This window comes from Bufo gargarizans, chromosome 6 (assembly GCF_014858855.1).
Source record: "Bufo gargarizans isolate SCDJY-AF-19 chromosome 6, ASM1485885v1, whole genome shotgun sequence".
Lineage (NCBI taxonomy): Eukaryota > Metazoa > Chordata > Amphibia > Anura > Bufonidae > Bufo > Bufo gargarizans.
In genome coordinates, this window is record NC_058085.1 from 76,796,596 (window position 1) to 76,799,153 (window position 2,558).

Below are 2,558 nucleotides of genomic sequence, written 5' to 3' on the forward strand. Positions count from 1 at the left end.
TTAGGTGTTATATTTGAAAAAAACAATAAAGGGAATAAGAGCCATGCTGTGTTAGAAGGGAAAGGGGAGAAAAAACTGAATTTTTGGAAACTAAGAAGATTATCCTTGAAAGGGAAGATTTTATTAATTAAAGCAGTGATTTTACCCCTTATTTTATACACGTCAATTATTTTACCACCCAGTAAATTATGGATTAGAAGAATGTCAAGAAGACTTTTTGTTTTTTTCTGGGGATCTAAAATGGAAAAGATAAGAACTGTTGTTATGAGTAAGACTGAATTTGGGGGGTATGATTTTCCAAATATTGAGTTTTTTATCTGGATGCATTATTTTAAGATTTTAAAGTGCAATGGTAGGACTGCAGCCATGTGTGGGTATTTGGCAGGATGGATGTTTACTAGGTGGAGCTGGTGTGAAAGGGAACTGGGCAGGCCAATGGCGTTTGTGATCCCAAAGTTTTATGTGGCGCTCAGTTCCTTTTATGATCAATATGGATTAAGCTCTCTAAGTAAAACTGATAAATGTGAGATAATAAAAGTAGGAAGGAAAGAAGAGATACAATGTGATGTTCAATTCTGTAATACCACATAGGTTGCAAAAATTTAGAAACTTTTTAACGTTTTAGGCCTTTCTAACAAGCAAAACGATGTAGCATGGCTCTGTTTTCATGGGTGCCTCCCAACCAGATCTTTTATGAATTCAAGGGGGGTGAATGTGTCAGAGAGATGCCCCAGGGATAGTTGTGGAGGCACTGAAGATCTTCATCATTTGTTATGGGACTGTTTTTACGTTAAACAAGTTTTTTGTATTCTTAAAGGATTTTTTATTGCACTTACGGGGTGGGGAAATTTTAGCTATGAGAAAGTTTTTATTGGTCAAGATTTTTGAATTTTATCAAACTCACGGGTCTGTTGGTTGTCTTTTACCGTTTTTAAAGAGGTAATGTGGGATACCAGAAATCTTGTAATTTTTTAAAATGTAATTTTATCTCTGAAAACGTTCAAAAGTGTTTTTATCCAGGATCTATACGATTTACTTGCTGGATAAGAAAATAATAGGAGAGAGTGAAGCAGAGAAAATATGGAAGGTATCCCACTGGAAGAACTATGTGAGTAAATCTTGACTTATTTTTGGGTTTATAGTGTTGGGTTTGGTAGAATTCCAGTGATGTTTTATAGACATTATAAAGTTTGAGCCACGTTGGAGTGGACTGATAAGTCAAACTGAAGTCTATCTTACCGAGAAAAAAAATATAATAATCTGTTCTTAGCAGTTTAATATCTGATACGTCCCCTATCTGGGGACCATATATTAAATGGATTTTTCGAACAGGGAGATGGAAAAAGAGCTTGCTCTGTCCACTCCACGCATTGACCTGGTATTGCAGTACCTCCAGGACCGGAGCACCCCTTCTATTCCAGTATGTAAAAACAGAATGAAATTGAGAGATGGATTGCAAGCATCCTTCCAGCAAGCAAGTGGAGAGCTGCTGTGTCCTGCCTCAGGAGTATGCACTTCAGCTTCTCCTCTGTCACGGCTGTGCTGTGCTGCTTTCTGCATACCTGCTGCATCTAGTCTGTCAATCTCCTAATTGCATCAGCTGTGGGTTTGTTCCAGCACCAAGCAACCCAGGCAGCCAGTCTCCTCACACCCCAAATCCAATTAAGATTGATGGCTTAATTGATGGGTTAATTTGCTTATCACCTGAATGAAGTATTTGGATATCACCTGAATGAAGTGTTTGGACCTCCACTCCACGCACCTTGGTTTGGCTTTGGGCCTGTTGTGCACACCTTGGATGCTGAGTTGTTCCTGGGAATTTACCCTTTTGTATTTTTGTAGCAAGTTATCTGGATTATATGTAACCATTTAGCGTTTTTTATGGTGCTGTAATAATAAATAAGTAAAGTTTGCCTGTGTCTCCCTCTTGTGGATCTTTTGAACTGGATTACTTGGAGGCTAAAAAGTAGTCCAGCACTTCCTATGTATAAGCAGCATCTGAACCTACCTTGTCTGGACAATGGACGTTCCGTGTCACAGGAGGCTTGTCAGGTCAGAGGTCAGGTCAGTGGATGACATTACAAGGGCCCTGACGGAACACTCAACAATGGGGGCCCTGACATCACAATTAACAATGCATACATCTTTGTTATTTTTATTTTTTTTCACTACTTCTCCATTTACTCCTTATCATTTTTTCTGCTTGGCGTGCTTTGGCACCATGAATTGCGTGCGAAGAAAAGGTGTGGCCAAAAGTGTTGGGCGGAGCTATGCAGATAGCGAACACGAAGAGGAGCATGCTGGTGATTTCTGAGCGTAGGATGCACGTTTACCCTGGTTTGTGAGAGAAATAAGCCTCCCGGACTGTGCCTGGGGCCTATAGGCTGTTGCCTTAAGAAGTGTTCTACAATTGGGATAAGCGGCCCCGTTGTCGAGGATGAGCGTGTTATCGCTTCTCGGCCTTTTGGCTACGATCAAGGCATGCCCGGACGTAGCCAAGGCTGAGGTCGAGGAGGCGATCATGGGTGTCACCATCCGTACTGCTGGGACCGGAGAAT

General features: G+C 40.8%; 1 non-coding gene across 1 annotated transcript; it reads left to right on the top strand.

Annotated features, from left to right (window-relative positions):
• Positions 1 to 1,230: 1,230 nt before the first annotated feature.
• LOC122942771 lies at positions 1,231 to 1,412 on the top strand. Its single transcript, XR_006390701.1, has one exon. It is a non-coding gene; the product is annotated as a U2 spliceosomal RNA (small nuclear RNA).
• The last annotated feature ends 1,146 nt before the right edge of the window (positions 1,413 to 2,558 follow it).